Raw genomic sequence first — 16,082 nt, 5'->3', positions numbered from 1 at the left:
AATGCTTTGTCAAACCTTGCGTAACGGCCAAAATCAAGCAATTACTGCCCCGGGTCTTTGACCATCGCCACCCTGCCTCCACACATCTTTAAACCATTTTATCGCACATTCCTATCAGATGGTACATAAAACACTAGACAGCTCAAGAATTATACCCAGCTTTTCAACCAGTGTGTTTAATTGGTGTCTATAACCTTTTGCTGTGGATCACACAGAGCTAAAAGGTCAATCAGATTCATGAGAAAAGAAGCGAGGATGGATGCCGGCACTTTAATGAGCGTTGTACTGTGTCAAGACTGCTGTTGCACTTTGCTGTGAAATGGTGCGGGATTAGAAAATAAATGTGGAGTTCAGACAGTTCAGACCATGACCAGCAAATTCATTTGGGCATCACTGCAGAGAAGAAAGGGAGAACTTTTTTATCCTGCGCTAATGCAGAGTTCCATTTCAACACATGCTCATATAAAGCTTTTCTCCAGTTTTGCATATAGAAACAGTAGCTTACAACCACAATGTACCAGAAACTGTCATCTCAACAGTGGTACATTCATTATGCCTCCCATGTGAACGTTCCCTGGCAGAGAAGTTGAAAAAGTAGCAAAGATAAGGAAGTCGGAGAGAACAAACAAGTATCTGCAAGTAATTACAGACAATGGGCCAATTAGTGTGGATGGGATCAATGAAGTCAATGGCGACAATTAATTTGCTTTGTGCGCCTCAGAAAACTAGAGAGCCTAGAGAGCACCGATTTCCCCAGGCTTTATTTTACAAATGCACCCCAAAGGAACTCTGACAGGCCTGTGAGAGCCACAGTGAACCAAAAAAGCCACAAAATGCTTCAAGTTATGTAATGAATGCATAAAAATGCAAACAAGAAGCATCACACAGAAGCTCCGTATTTCCACCAGATGTGCCTTTTTTTTTTTTTAACCGGTGGGCAGTTGACATAAGTGGTGCCATCTTTAAGCTCCTTGTTAAACACCGCTGTGATTAAAAGGAATTACCTTAACGGCCAGGGAGCCGAGGATCAGAAGAGGAAAGGACCGGGACCATTTGTGGAATACAGATGAGGCCTCCTTTCAGCAACACCGCCCCAGATAGCTGAAGTTAGCCGAGCGGTCATGCAATTGGCAAAAGAGATACTCTCCCATGCATTAGCAAACACACAGACGCGCACGAACGCACGCACACACACGATTCGGAGCTGACACACAGCAAAAGAGCTTCTTCTGTGTTGTCACTACAAAGCTTTGCCAGAGTGCCGAGTGGCCTCGGTGTGTGTGGCACCGCGGGCTGGCACACTCACGGGGGGGTTTTACTGGGGTGCCGTCCTGAGTCAGGCGGCGTGCCCGATGTTGACAAAGCCTGGTATCGCCTGCTGTCAGCTCATTCTGTGCGCACCCAGCGGAAAGAATCAATTAGGGTGACCTCACAACAGAACACTGTAATATTTGACTTTTAATCAGCAGGCAGATGGCAGGTCCCCGCTCATTTCTGTGGAAGACGAGGGTCTGGAAATTGCTGCTAGAGCCTCATACATGTGCATCGTAGACCCCGGGAAGGATGGGGTGGGGTGGTGGTATCAGCTCGCAGAGAAGTGGCCATTAACGCTAGGTTATAATACCACATCGAGTTAAAAGCATATATGATTTCACTCACAAGATATCTAAAGCAGCTTAACTGCTAACAACAGAGAGGAAATATCCCGTAGCTCAAGTGTGCGTGGAGGGGACAGCGGTTTAAGAAAGAGAAACTTCCGTCGGCACAGGAGCCGTGCCTTTGAAGAGTTTCTCTTGAAGATTTTTAGTTTTTATCCCACACTACCAGGAGGCTTCCTCTGGCTTCAACAAAAAGAGGTGGAAAGGCAGAGGTGAATGCTGTCCTGGTGCTGCAGGTTTTGAAGTGGAGATGAGTCCTCAAACAGAATAGCAAAGGCACATCACTCACTCGCTCGCCATTAATGGTGGATGAAGGAAACCAGAGATTATCTACGCTGAATATTAGCTGAAGACGTGCGCACTTCCTGTTTTCGCAGCACATCAGATGTTTATCAAGTCGTCCTTATTGAAAGTCAATCCAAAAGAGAAACTGATTACCGTCACCTACTGATGTTCTGGAGTAATGAGTCGGCTGTGCACAGCTGTGCACATAATGTCCCCACATGCTCGGCGAGCTGCCGCTGCCGTCCGCCTGTTTGCACAGGATGAGTCTGATCCCGGCAGCAGCGGCAGGAGCTCATATGTATTCCTGGTAAACAGCCAACTGTGGGGCGGCCGTGTGTGCCGCCCCATGCACATTTTTTGTTGTTGTCTCGGAGTAAATTATCCTTTAACCTTGGCTAGTTGCAGACTGGTGAGCTCCCAGCTGCTCAAGATTTGACAAATCTGACATTGACGAGTACATTTCTGTTACGAATGGTTACATTTGGCCAATTAGGCTGCAGCGGGGGCGGTTTTGACTAAAAATTGACCGACTATTCTGTCGTGGCTCCATTCTTTCTACGCAATCGCTCTTTGAACTAGCAGTGGCAGGGGTGGGGGCAGCGGCTGATGTGGCCACAACACAACCGCAGCACCCACAGCACTCTCTGATCATTGATTTCAACTCAGCAACCTTGTCAGCAATAACATCTTATTTATGCAGAGTGAAACAGTGATCCCTTGTAGGGAGGACCAGGAGAGGTGATGGGATTCTGAGACTGGGTAAAAGGGGTTTCTGACGTACGACAGTTGCAACCGCTCTATTCCCCACAGTAAACACGCTGTTGACGTTAACTCGAGCCGGCTGTGTTGTCTCTTTCCTCTCAGGGCTGCAGACTCCATGGTAACAAGGACAATAGTTTGTTTTCTTAGATACGGAGTTGATGTCGACAGGTGGAGGGATTCAAAAATGCATATAAAGTGCGATGAGGAGGGCTGCAGATGTGGCCTTAATCCCACAAACATCTGGAGACACTGTATGAGGCGGAAACACGAGGACGGGAGAGGCTTTCACCATACCTTCTCTTCTAAACAGGCCGTCTCTGATCTTCTCTTCTCCCACGGAAATCAGCCACTGGCTTCCAGGCTCTGCAAGAAAAGAGACAAATTCCATAGTGTGTGATCATCTATGCATCTCAGAGAGAGCAGCCCAAATATACCCAGCCTGGTGTCTGACAGGGCTCGGTATTAACTCTGCAGCATAAACATAAAGCACAGACACAACTCCTGCCTCGCGCTCTCCCAGGGGACGGTGACACATCTGTTCACACGGTAACACTGTCACCAACTGTGGGGGCTGGAGACAAACAAGCACACGCTGTATGCGGGTGCGAGTGTGTCTGATAGGACACGCGTGCAGGCTGGGATGAGCGCGTGAACGGGTGACATGCTTGTTAATTCCGACCACTGGCGGCGCAACATCAGATTGTTTTCAACGCACTTCAAGAGGCCTTTTCTGTCATTTCAAACCATCACTTTCACGTGCAATTAAAATGCTTCCGCAGCCTCAGTTGGGATGTTGTTGGGAACGCAACCCTTTCCTCCGCAGACGTGTCCCCGTGACAGGAAACGTCACATCCGTGTCCCGATGGTGACCGGCTGTCAGCGCGTCGAGCCACGCCCACTTCGACACCTTCGTGCGCAAATCTCAGGCTTACTCTGACATTTCTAGGTGCTGTTGTAACCTGGCTAAGAATAAACCACAGACGTGTTTCTGCCTGCATCTCCATCCGCTCCAGCCGACAACAGCTGAAGCTGGACAATCGCGTCTGCCTGTTTTCCCGAGCAGTACAAAAACAACTCAGCACCTCCTGCAAAAACAATATTAGCATTTGGTTTCACGTCCCACCGGCACAGCCTGACTCTAGAGCCAAAACCGAGGCGTGGAGGAGGGATCCCACCACTGAAACGACACCAGAACCATCGCTCATCCTGACAGCAATCAGCGACGGTTCTTGGCCAGAGCTGACACCTACACAAACACGCAGGTTTCAGCAGAAACCGAGCGGTTTAATCTCGATCCTTTCGTGTGAGTAACAGAGTGGCAGATTTAATATAGTAAACCCTCGGAGAGACGGCAGCAGAACGAGGGGGAACCGAAACAGGCGACAAGTGTGAAAATGCAACGCCTGGAACCGTCCTTGATGTGAAGAAGAGGACGATACATCAAAAAGTGACGGGGCAGAAAGACGGCTATTACCCAGGTGAAGTGAACAATGAAGAGGCGCCTATTTTTAGTGGAGGAGTAAAAATACTCCAGGGGTTCATTTACTATTCTTCTCCATAAAGAACTCCCGTGATAATGAATCTTATTTTATTAGTCACGATAATCTGCTGCTCCGGGCAGAGTTACGCTGAACCCTAATGGCATTTTGAATTGCTCCAGCTATGACACTGAATGACCCACGTGCGCAAATAAAAGCAATCACGCAACTCCAGACGCTCCCGACCGAGACCGTAAAAGTGACCGAGGCTCAGCTATGATTATTTATTTATTTATTTTGGGATCAGTTGCATCTCCCCGTTGAGCCGGAAGCTGATTAGTTTCCCTGGGATGGAGCCCTGGCTCTTTCCTATTGATCCCTCACCCCCCAGCCTGGTCTCCTCCCCAATTAAGAGTTGACTAAGCCGCCACGGTGGATCACTCCTCATTAATGCAACCTTTACGACGGTACCTATATCTTCCCGTTAGGACTCCACGCCTCCGTTTCAGTGAGGGTTAAATTACCGATTTTGTGCAGCAAGGGTGGAATTTACGGTGCTTTTGACAAGATGGAGCAGCTCAAGGTTAGCAAAGGAACGCCGCACCTCATTTAACATCAGTGAGGAGATAGCTGATCGCCTCAAGAGAATCCCAGATTAATGCGAATTTATAAAACTTTAGATGCAGAGATGTATCTGGGTGTCAGATGAACACGATCAAAGGATCCACTGGATTAGCCTCAGATCAAACGCAGTTAAAAGCCTTCGGAGGAGGAGTTTGTGAAAGCGGCGGACACGGCGGAGAGAAACATAGGAAGAGTAGCTGATGAGTTGTCTGCCGCCTGAAACAGGCACAAGGAGTCTGTTTTTCTCGGGTGAAGTAATGGGAAAAAAAACAGTTCAGTCACAGGTCAGTTGTGTTTCGCCGCGACTGCCCTTAAAAACGTAATCTCACCGCTTTGGTGAAGTGAGAAAATCCAATTTCAGAGATCTGTAATTCCATAAACCTTATTAGGCACTACAATGGCTGCTACAGCCTGAAGGAGCAGCAGGAAGGAGTGTGTGTGTGTGTGTGTGTGTGTTAGAGCGGTTGAAGTTACAACCAGGCTACACACAAGGATGGAGGGACAAACACAGGACTCAATCAGGTGCGTTCTCTCTCCAGAACTCATCCAATAATGAATCCTGATGTTTGTCTTTGGTGCTCACGTGTTTTCCAAAATAAAGAGGAATTGTAGCATTGTCTTAATTATGACGCTTTCTAAACTGACCCTGAATGACACCAACCTGCTGGTCTTACGTAGTTCACAACTTCTTTTATTTCTCCTTATCTTTATTTTATTTTAACATAATCCTTTCTTTGCTCTGAGCTGGAGCGGGCTGGGTTTGGGTAAAGCTTTGTGCGTGCGTTTAGAATTTCAGAACATTAAAAAGAAAAAATCAGCCTTTGCTGTTTTTGTTTGAGAAGGCGGCATCCTGTATTATTTTAATCCTGACATAAATGGGCCATTTAGATCGCTATTACAAGAGTGCTCCCATTGATTGTTTGCTTAGATCCAGGAAAGATCGGTGAGTCTCTGTGTTTCTTTGCTAATGGAAACCATTTCAACGCACATCTCAGTCAGAACAGAGCCAAGAGCGAGTGGCGGGGGGACAAAGTCATTAAAAGATAAACCCCAACAACATACAAGATGATTACTCAACATAATAACAGTTAATTTTGTCATGAATTATATATACATTTTTTAAAAACTCAGCAGATATGCTTGTGAGCTAAAAAAAAAAAGCTCAGAGGAGAACAGAGAAACGATTTAATGCCAAAAAAAAAGAGATATATGAGGGCTTTAGTTCTGTTTGATATGTGAAGGAGACTCTTGTCGCTGTCTCTCCTGAGACAGTCGGGGCACCGAAGCCTGCACTCGCTAGCCGGCAGGTTATAATTACATTTCCCTGTGGGACACCTGCACCACCGCTGCTCAGCCACAGTGGAACGAGATTGAAATCTGATTGCACTCACACTGTCGAATGGCTGTTCAAATGTGAATGCAGGGAATTACGCGCAGGGCACAGTGAGCAGAATGAGCTGATATGACTCCTGCAACACAGAGAAGGCGGCACGCGAACATTAGCTAAGCAGATAGCATGACCGACAGCATGTTTGAGTACGCTGGTCTTTACTCACTGTTGGAGAAAAGCATTTGCAGCTGCATCAGAATTTACAGACGCGGCCTCGTAGTAAACCAGCAGCATCTATATCCTTAACGACAAAGACAGAGCAAGTGGGATTAAAAAAATGGGATATTCATATGGACACAGCTGCTTCCGTCACACGGGAGAAAGACCTCCAAATTCTGCTTCCATCAGGATTTTCAAGCGTTAAATCTGCAACAGACAGTGCAGGTAGAAGGCGTAGCTCGGTAAGTGCTTCTTAACAAGGCTAATGGGAGACATTAGCTTTGGGGCCCCTCCAATACCACCCCTCCATGTGTAATCACAAAAGGTCAAGGCGGTAGTAAAATGAGCAGACACGGGCGCAGCCCCGGCCGCCTGCGGGCCCACAGAGACCTTTGAGCTGTGTCACCTTGGCTGTTGTCACCGATATCCACCACCTGTCACCACAGAGTCCCCCGGGCCAGAGGACGCGGTGGCGGCGATGATCGGTTTGCCGATAAACGCGCATTCTAAGCACCGAGAGAGGTGGGTGGGGGGGGGGCACGTCCTCTGCTTTCATCAACAGCCTCTGTGTAGGGTATTAGCATACAATACATATTCATGCCGATCTCTGCGCTCCACTGCATCGCCAACCCCGCTGCACACTTTCCAGTCATTTTTACAAGTGGTGTCAGGCCGCCCATGTTCACCATCGGTCACGCGTGCCCGCTTAAGCATTCACAGCATGGCCACAGCACAGAACATCAACAAGTCTGAAGGTCATCACTCTCTGCCACAGAGTGTGTGTGCGTGTGCGTGTGCGTGTGTGTGTGTAACAGGTAGGCAGACAGGACCGTCCTCCTCAAGTCCATCCTCATGTCTCAGTCAGAAAAGAGGCCAGTTGATGTGGGGCTTCCATGGAAGAGTGCGCTGCGATAAATAATGAATGCTTAAAGAACAGATCGCTGGAGCTTACTTCACATCCATCCCATGTCCTTACATCCCCCCTTCCATCCACTCGTACCACAGCCAACAGCACGGATCTTCAGCTGTTCCGTCATTAATTCTGCAGCGTTTAGACCCCCGCCTCCATCCGCTGCTGGTCGGCGGCTCCCAACCGGAGGCGACGCAGCCTTTGACCCGTAAACATATCGGCAAAGCACTGACGGTGAGCCGATGGGCCGGGGCGATGGCTGTCGAGCTGAACCATGCGGGCGTCTAAAGGGGGCTGCAACTGTGGAAATGGCCACATTCGAACAAGTGCTGCTGAATGCCTCCTCCATTTTTAGACGTCCCAAACCATAAAAATTACATGGAACAAATGAGAAGACATTTTGAAGCGTTTCCTAAAACAGGGTGCAGAAACACTTGAGCAACATATGTTCAAAAGGTAACGAGTTACTGGCAAGTCTGATTTAAAATCTTCGATCTGTTGCTGTCAGGGTATTTACGTTTTTATTTATTTATTTGGGGGAGGGGAGATGTCAAGAAAACTAGCATTCCAGATATGGAAAGGCAGTCAGCCAGCACAAAGGGCTGCTCAATGAACTGGCTTCTGCTTCAAAACGAGTCCGACCCAAAGTCTCAGAGACTTTGAAGACGGCCGGAATTTCTCCGCCTGCCTCAACGCCGCTGCTTCGTAAATCAGGATAACTGCAGAGACAGAGGAGACACATTACGTGCTTCAACTGCCACAAACTTGTAACGCGGCGGCAGCTGTCCCTCTGCACGCCGCTGCCCCGATTCACAGCCGCACGCTCTGTGAATGAGAGCGGCGGCGCTGCTGAATGAGCGGCTTTATCTGTGACGCTGAGCGGCACCGTTAGTACATATGTCTCACAGGCAAACGGAACGGCTCGGAGCATTCAAGTGTAAACTAGGGCAAGGCTGGAGCACTGTGCTCTCTGGATATGCTACTCTGGAAGTCCTGGAAAAATGGTCTCAACCAGGCACACACACACACACACACACACGCACACACTTTGTTACGTTACCCAAATCCACACACCTGTTCCGGGCTGTCCAGCACCATCCAGAGCTGTCTGGTCCGTTCAGATTCAGTCCTCAGCACTGGCCGAGAGAGGAGCTGGCTTCACCCCCCACGCAGCCCGGCGCAGACAGCTCGCCGTTATAGATGCACTGACAAGTGAAAGGAGAGAGGCGTGGTTTGCCTTGAGATGAATAAAAGAGGGAGGGAAAGAGGGAGGAGAGAGGGTCCCCCAATCTACAATTCAATTTGAGCCTCACTCTCTTTTCAGCGGAATTTCTGTCTTTATTGATTTTTGTTTGTTTTTCCTTCGTTTAAACGCTTCCGTCCTTCTCCCCGTTTTAATCCTCCCTGTTTCCGTCTGATTGTCCTCCACATTTTTCATCACGTTAAACTCTTTTACTTCGTTCTTAAGCTCTCAGACGCTGTGTGTGCGCGTGTGTGCACGCTTGTGTGTGCAGTTTTGACATTCTGTAGAATTATCCCCCCGAGGATCATCGTGTTTTTGATATATCCCGCTTGTATTGTCCAAAAGGAAATTGGTTTTGTGCATGCGTGCGCGCACAGCCTCGTGGCTTTTATCTTCATTTGTGCTCCCATAGAAACTAATTTCAGTGTGTGTAAGGCATCGTTGCTAAGAACCCACTGTATTCATTTATTGGAGAGACGGGGAGGCAATATAGTATTTCATCATCCTCTGTTATTTGCCTTTTTGCAGGCAATATTTTCAATATTCTTGCACAAAATTACCCAAGCTTGGATTTCCAAGCTGCCAAACTGATGACATTTTAAAACAACTCAGGCTCAGGTTTTGTTTTTTTTCATTTTTAGTGTGCAACCGGATCTCAAACCAAAATGTCTCGTTAATTAATAGCAAAGTTTGCTGTTTGCTGAGTCCTCGGCGTCTCCCAGTCAGCAGCCGTGGCTCTGCCAGCCTGCCTCTGAGGTGCCAGTCTGACAGTCATGGGGTGTGTGTGTGTGTATGGGTGTGTGTGTGTGTGTGTGTGTGTACCAGGCTGTGCCGTCCCTCCTCACCCCCCGTAGAATAAAGATCGATCCCCAGTTCCCTCCCATTCCTTTCTCTGCCGCTCCTCTGTGTGCCTCTGCCTTTATGACACTGTGAATAGGTGAAGCTCACAAGCTCCAACAGATGGCCAGAGCTGCTTCACTATCTCTCTCTCTCTCTCTCACACACACACACACAAACACACACACATACTTCTATCTTTGTGAGGACTTTCATAGTCATCATGCATTACCCAGCTGCTTATCCCAACTCTAACCCCTAACCTTAACCCAATTTAAACTCAGTATTTTTGTACTTAGTATGCAGCACAAAACACACACACACACACACACACACACGGTTGCACATTTCTGAATCCCTCCACCAAGCAGAACAAGACAGGCATTTTTCTGCCCAGTTTAAGCCAGGTATTCCCAGTACAGGGTGGAGAGCTGCAGCAGAGGGCAGCAGAGGGCGGAGGCATCCGTCACTGTCCATGCCACCGTCCCGTGATGGATGCAGCTGTTTATCCCTCTCTGCAGGTTATTTAGATGCAGTCGCAGCCGGAGAGATTAGCGACGAAGACGCGCGGCACCACGTCAACCCATCAAATCAATAAACCCCTTATCAATTATCTGCATTTTGAGGCATTCCTCCGTTTAAATCCGAAGCAGAAAGAGGAAGACAAATTAATTGTGTGCCCCCCTCTGAGTGTTTTCAATTACCGCGTCGACGATGGATCATCGTTCTGACAGCAAAAAGATGAAACCACCTTTGAAAAATCCGTTTTCTGGCTGTGACTGTCCGGATGAAAAACAAACCAATCAGACTGGTGATTTGTGTGTTGTTGGAGGATAAAGAAAATGTGTATATTATTTCCACATTAATATTGGCTTCATGCAGCTCTAATCCCTCCTGGGGAAAAAAGCACATTGTCATTCACGCAAATTGGAACCTTAAGCTCTTTGTAAGAAAGGATTAGCCCATTCCAACATCGTTCCTAATCATCTTAAAACAAAACCTACTGCTCAAACATTATTTGTATCTCCGCCGTGTGCATATCAGATGATGTCTGAGACTCTGGGACGGCTTACGTAAGGGAGCCATCTCGTTGCTCTAACACGCCAGATTACAGACAATGCCCCCGAGATGGCCGCGTTTTTTTTTTTTCCACACGCTGACGGCAGCCCGGTGACACCGCTTTAGAACATGGTTTATTGATGCTCCTGCTCACTCTTTCACTCGCTCTCACGCACGCTCTGGCTGTGTCATCCCGCTGACCTAATTGGGTTCAGATCAACAGATGCATCCTCCATCAAAGCAGCAGTTAAACTCCCATATCAGCCACACAGAGCAGTAACAGCAAGATTAAAAAGGTCTGTGGGGGAACACATCTTTGCATTTTTGCTGTGAGTGTGTGTGTGTGTGTGTGTGCGTGTGCGTGTGCGTGAGTGTGTTAATATTGGCGAAAGGGATGCATAAATAAAAATGAACTATTCCTCCTCTCAAAGGCAGTCATGTTCTAGCCTGCTGAGATCTTGTCCTTGGCTGCGCTTTTACAAATGAATTTGTTCTTTTTCTACTGTGTGTCAGGGGTGTTGGTGGTGGTGGTGGTGGTGGTGGGGGGGGGGGGGGGGGGGGGGGGGGGGGGTGATAAAAATATCCTGTCACCTGTGTGAGGAGAGGAAGACTGCAGTGCAAATGAGGCAGACCCTCCTCCTCCACCCTCACCTCCTCTATCTCTGAGAGTACAGCTCCTATTATTCTCTTGGTTTGGTTCAAGGATGGATCCTCCACCATCTCTCCGCACACATGCGCGCGCCCTCCCAACGTGCACTTCATCCACTCCTCCCCGGTGTGTAGGCGTACGCGTGCATTGGCTCTGTTTACCTTCAAATATGTTCAGAATATCCCAAAAAAATGTTCCTCCCAGCATCCATGAGAGCATCCATGGGAGTCGACAGCGGGATAACTGACGGAAACAAGACTGACGGGACGGAAAATGAGTCAAGTGAAACAGCTTTATCGCAGTGCGGTGCAGATAAAGGCTGTTTCACCCCTGAGTGTGTAGCTTCAGGGGAGCATAGACAGCATTTAACCAACAAACTGACTTCTGTAAACACGACTCCTGCGTGTGGTAAAGAACGCCGGAGGACTGCACGTGAAAATGAGAGGCTCCGGCCCCAGAACGGGGGTTTCAGACTGTGATCACCGCTGATAAATACGCACCAAATATTGAAGTCAACACCAAACTAGGTCTGCTGCAGGATGTCGAGGGTAAAAATGCAGCGTTTCCCTGCCAGAACAAGAACATGTGGGCCCGTCAGAAAAGATCTGAGATCATTGGACACACGTCATCCTGTCACACCGCATTTACCATCTCGTGTGTTTCATCATTTATCGTCCTGCAGGATCCCACTGAATCCATAAATACCTAATAAGCCAGTTATGAGCGGCTTATTTTCCACATCCGGAGGTGATTTTTTATTATACATTCACGAGCGTCCCATAAACCCAGACTGATGCAATTAAGGTTTCAGGCTTGAGAAAAGTTTCCCACTGTTGGTCATAGACCTTCACAGACTCATCGACGCTTCAGTGGGATATTAAATGGTAAACACATCAGAGGAAACAGCGTTTCCTCCTTAATTGGAGGGAGACTGAGGATCTCCCAGACAGGAGACACCGTCCCATGAGAGGCTGTTCTCCTGCAGAGACATCTGAAGTGACAAGGACAAACACAAACAAAGGCTGTCCTGCGCTACCGTATGCAAATCAGGTATGATCCAGAAGTCCACCTGCCTGAATCCCAGCATGTTGTCTGATAATCAGCCATTAACGGGAGGTGTAGGTGCATCAGGGAGGATCTTCTGCAGGCAACCAGAGGCGTAGAAAAATGCCCTGACTCATCACACGGTGGAAAACTGCACTGATATGCAGAATTATGTGGAATCTGAATTATGCCACCGCTGCAGCTGAAGCGCACGAGTTCAGCCTCGGGCGTGCACGTTGGCCTCTGAGCCGCGCTGTAAAGGTTCTAGGTGTGAGCCTGGATTAAGACCGAATACGAATTTCTATCACTCAAGGTGGAATATTCAATCACTTGTTTCATTGAACAGATCAAATATACCAATTTTCTTCAACTTCAACAGAGATTCAAATTCTGAGCTCAAATAATCCTGATTGTCTTTCATTTAGATGCCGTCCCAGGTCTCTGAACTCACGGCTGCCTTTAAACAAGCAGCAATGTTGGAATCACTATAAAAATATACTTATTTAAAGGTCCAAAACTCTCAATGAGACGATAGAATTTAACTTCTAACACCTTCAACATCCAGAACATTAAAAATAACCCAACGATGTCATAGGCTGAACCCTTAAAAAGTTGTTTTTTTTTAATGACAAAAACACTGTTTGATGGGATTCGACCCGACGCCTCTGAAGCAGATCCAGAGTCCCCAGAAGGTGAGAAAGCAGAAGTGACATACTGAGGTGAGAATAATCCAATTTCACCATCTACAGTGGAAATCCTGTCGTAGTGTCGCCGCACAAACGACAAAAGACCTCAGCGGTGCTCCTGATTTATGCAGCCATATATAACAGCGCCAACACACGAACCACGTCGACATCGGCGCTAATAAATTCAGCGGTTGGTGTCCAACAACTTTGCACTTTTTTTTATACACTTCCAATTCTAATAATATATCAAAACCAGAGACAGTGAGCCATCGGGCTATATAACAATATGGATCTGCGCATTTTGAGGGTCGAGAACCTATTTGCATGCGTTGCCTCAGGTTGGAGGGTTTAGGTTCAAACTCTAAAAGTTGCACGGTGATAAAAGTTGTGTCCGACATGGCCCTGACCTCCGCTCAGCCCCTAGAGCCAGTAACTCCCACCAAATCCCGCTAACTTCACCTAAACTTTCTAAAGTTTCTCCCCCAGGAGAACAGAAGCAGGGAAAACGTGCGTGCGCACACGCACACTCCCTTCTGGTAAGGCACCGCAGAAGTTGGGCAACAGCCACGAACCGTGCGATGGAAAGATCAAAGAGCCCCTCCCCAAACCAGCCAAAGCCAACTCTGCATCAGCTAATTAACTAAAACCCTTCTGATGTCGTGCTATTGAAATTCCTAAAGTGCAGCGTTCAGCGCGTCTGCCTCACGCACCGAGCAGGGAAAGCGTGTCGGTTTGTCTAACGAGGCACCCCGGTGTTCCAGCGCAAATACGGTTGTAATGGCGTGAAAACGTCGCGCGGAGTTACGCCGAAACCCCCCCCCCCCATAAATGGGACGATCACAGTATTTATAATGGAGCAGAATGCAGCGTTGGTGTGATTTTACCATTAAAAAGCTGCTGCAAGGACCACTCACCTGCCTCCACTCAGGTCTCTGGGGCCCTTTAATGCCCCCCCCCCCCCATCTCAGCTGTCACAGGAGACAGAGGCGTGAATTATACATCAGAGGGTTTTTTCTATACCTTTAAATAGAGGCCCCACTGTCGCCACTATACTGAAGTCACAGCAGCCTCTCGGCTGCCTTCCAGAGATGATCGATCCCGTATCTCCGTCGTCGCTCCATCCCTCAGTAGCTGCCCAAAACAGCTCCGTAAGCAGACGAGTGGGAGGACGAAATTGCATCTCGCCCGCACCCACACGGAGCAAAGTGATGAAGTGTGTAAAGTGTTATTTGGCCCCGGATATTAAAAAACCAAACAAACAGAAATTAAAGCAGTTACGTGGAAGGAGGAAGGAGGAGGAACGCTCTCGTCCAGCCGGCTGACAGGCGCCTTTAACGAGCTGTCTGAAGTGAGAGAAAATCCACAACACAATCATTTATCAGGCCCGTTGCCTCCCTCCTGCGCCCCCCCAGATGTGGCTCAGTCACCCTTCTGTCAGACCTGCACCACCCATGAAATCCTGCCAAATCATCACCAACGATCCCGGGTGCATTTGCACAGCTCCGTTCCAGGCTTCCGCTCAGAAACAGGCTTTTTTTTGTTTTTTTGGCTGCAGCCAATTAGATTCTGTAAATGAGTTTTCCAAATAAGAAAAAAAAGCACCTTATTTCTGCTCTGCCCGCCCTTTCATTGGGATGCGACGAGGCTAAATTGTGCATAACAATAATTGCGTTGTAATGTTTCCGAATTACGGCGGCACGCTGGAGGTATTTTTGTAGTTGGGGAGCTAATGCTCTGCTCCAATTTCTGTCTGCACGGAGCTCTGAACTGTTCTCTGACATGGCAACCCTTATTAAGATAGAGCAAACTAATTCACTGCAGGATGTGAGCTGATTCTTCCGAGGGGGGTTTTTTTCTCTCTTTTTCCCTCTTCGGAGCTACAGAGACAAACCGAAATTAGGTCTGAAGGCTGAGAAATCTGAAGACCCCCACTCTCAGCACATTTACAGTAGATTAAATAGAAGAAGGAAGAGGCCGCGACCTTACTCGACCTTTGGGGCTCAGCCTCCGGCCGGAGCTGTCAAGAGCGAGGACGTCCGCAGTCGTGCGTCTGCTCCTGCTGAGAATGCGCAAACAAGCCCTTTCAGCAGACAGAAAAGGGGGAGAAGCGAGAAAAGAGGGGGGGCGAAGAAAGGAAGGGTCGATGCCGGACCTGCCGTGGGCAGACATCCATTACCCGAGCACGCAGCATGGGTGATGGCATTTACCCAGAACAGCCAAATGCCGTGGCAATTAATCAGGCTGCTGAATGCCAGCTGTATCAATAGCACGCACACACTGAGACAACAGAGACACACACCCTGGAATAAACTTCCTACCTTCTCACTGCCTTCCAGGGAGGAAGACGTGCTGATTGAACACTTTGGCTGGTTGCTAACTTTGACATTGGACGTCTCAAACGGGGCCGCGCGGTGCAACAGTGGAGGCATCACTCACAGGATCCCAGCAGGAGAAGGTCTGTGTTTTGATTCTCACCCCCCCCCCAGGAGCCGCAAATTGCTTTTGAATAAGCAAGATTTAATTTGTCGGGAGACGGATACGTCGTCGCTTCCACAGAGCGGGAGCCATTAACGCATTTTTTCATTTTGTATACATGCTCCGAGACACCGGTGTTCCGCCGGCCCAGATCCCTCCCAGTGAACGCGCTTTAAAGCAGTGGTGAGCAGAATGTTGTTAGCGACGCCACGCTCCCCGAGGGGAACAGAACAAGAACAATCGGCTCATTAAAAACAGGAACGCTTCAAACCTGGTTGGGGCTGGAACCCACTCAGAGGAGAGATGGAGTCAGCCAGCAAGGAGCACAGATGGAGGGATTCAAGGGGGGACTGGGGAGAGAGGAGAAGGAACCTTATGTTCAGAGAGGTGAGGTCATAATAAAGAGTTAATCGACGGCAACAAAATGAATTCTCAGAGCAAATTCACTGCAGAGGAACACTTGTGTGTTATTTTTGATGTTTTCCTCTTCTTGAACTGGAAGTTAGCGGCAGCTTCGACGCACCGTTTAACTGAAATGTGAAAATCAAAACCAATCCGGGCGTTCCTGCCTGCACCGGACGCATCTGTAGCAGCTTTAGGTGTCTAAATCGGAAACGTGGCTGCAACATTTGTCACAGCTAATAAAAGCAGTTGGTGACCTCACAGGCAATGGTGCCCCAAATACACCCAGCAACTGGCCATTCCAGTGACCCCAGTACCAGAGTCAGGGTACGAGACAGATTAATCTCCAGTATCTCTGCCTTCGCTAATAGTCCATGTCTCTCTCTCTCTCCCGCTGTCGTTTTGTTTTGTTTTCCAAGAC

General features: G+C 48.3%; 1 protein-coding gene across 6 annotated transcripts in view; it reads right to left on the bottom strand.

Annotated features, from left to right (window-relative positions):
* sulf2a (sulfatase 2a) overlaps window positions 1-15,608 on the bottom strand; it is a 32,770-nt gene extending 17,162 nt beyond the window's left edge. For 2 of the 6 annotated variants that reach the window (XM_029827387.1, XM_029827392.1), the window contains exons 1-3: window positions 15,531-15,608; window positions 8,341-8,471; window positions 3,000-3,068 (exon numbers count right to left, since the gene is read on the bottom strand). The gene's annotated coding sequence lies outside the window, so the exon portion shown is untranslated. Of the gene's footprint in view, window positions 1-2,106; window positions 2,204-2,999; window positions 3,069-6,198; window positions 6,277-6,363; window positions 6,439-8,340; window positions 8,472-15,530 lie in introns of those variants that run through there. The other 4 variants (XM_029827388.1, XM_029827389.1, XM_029827391.1 and 1 more) reach the window with 4 other exon arrangements.
* Window positions 15,609-16,082: the final 474 nt, after the last annotated feature.

The sequence above is a fragment of the Takifugu rubripes genome, chromosome 19 (assembly GCF_901000725.2).
Source record: "Takifugu rubripes chromosome 19, fTakRub1.2, whole genome shotgun sequence".
Lineage (NCBI taxonomy): Eukaryota > Metazoa > Chordata > Actinopteri > Tetraodontiformes > Tetraodontidae > Takifugu > Takifugu rubripes.
The sequence above is the reverse complement of the archived record's forward strand: the minus strand, read 5'-3'. Positions and strand labels throughout refer to the sequence as shown.